The sequence below is a fragment of the Anoplophora glabripennis genome, unplaced genomic scaffold (genome assembly GCF_000390285.2).
Source record: "Anoplophora glabripennis isolate ALB-LARVAE unplaced genomic scaffold, Agla_2.0 scaffold1564, whole genome shotgun sequence".
NCBI lineage: Eukaryota > Metazoa > Arthropoda > Insecta > Coleoptera > Cerambycidae > Anoplophora > Anoplophora glabripennis.
Genome location: NW_019426070.1, coordinates 53,871 through 54,712, shown reverse-complemented (window position 1 = coordinate 54,712; position 842 = coordinate 53,871).

Sequence of the window (842 nt, the reverse complement as noted above, 5' to 3'; positions counted from 1 at the left end):
CTTTTTCTGACATTGACTTGAAAATAGGTCCCACAAAGCGCCTACACCGGCCGCATTTGCGGTCGGGGTAGACGACGGATGGGGCCCACCTACGAAGGCTGTCCAGGCCTACACGAGATGAGGCAGGATAAAGAGGGATAATCCCCTCGATCCCAAATCATTGAGGCCAATTTCTAGCCATAGAATAATGGCGCGCGTGGCGCGACTTGAAATTTTAAGTTACTTTTATTTATATTAAAACGAAATTCTATGGAAGTGTTGGATAAAATTTTATATGGCACTCGTGTGTGACGGCATATAAGTCACTTGGGAAAATTAACCCTCTTGCCTACGGCCTCGAACACTAAACACACACACTAGTACCATAAATAACTAAATACTTCTATCTTCTATGACGAAAAATTTCCTAAATGTCACTTCATAACATGTTTGCTTGAGTTTTCTTAAGGTGCATTTAAATTAGAGGGAACAGAAGCGAACGAACGCAGCAACGAATTCGTAGTTATTCGCTCGTTCGCTTGTTTTCTTCAAGTAGGAACATGTAAATTAGAGCGAACTTTCGCAACCGTCGATGATCCATTCACAATGTTGAATACATATGAGGATATAATAATTAGCGCCGCTCATTCTCGTGCGAGCGGTCGAACTGAGCGCACGTGTTTATTGTAAAGTGAAGTGCATTGCAACGAGCAAGATCTACCTGCCTTTATTAAGGCTACCTGGAAAGTATCCTTTTCTTTCCTCTTAACCACCGACCTAATCCCCGGCTCAAGCATAGAGGCCGTCGGCATCTTTGTTACAGGTATATGTGCCGGGGTTATGCCCAGGTAAGTTTTTACTTT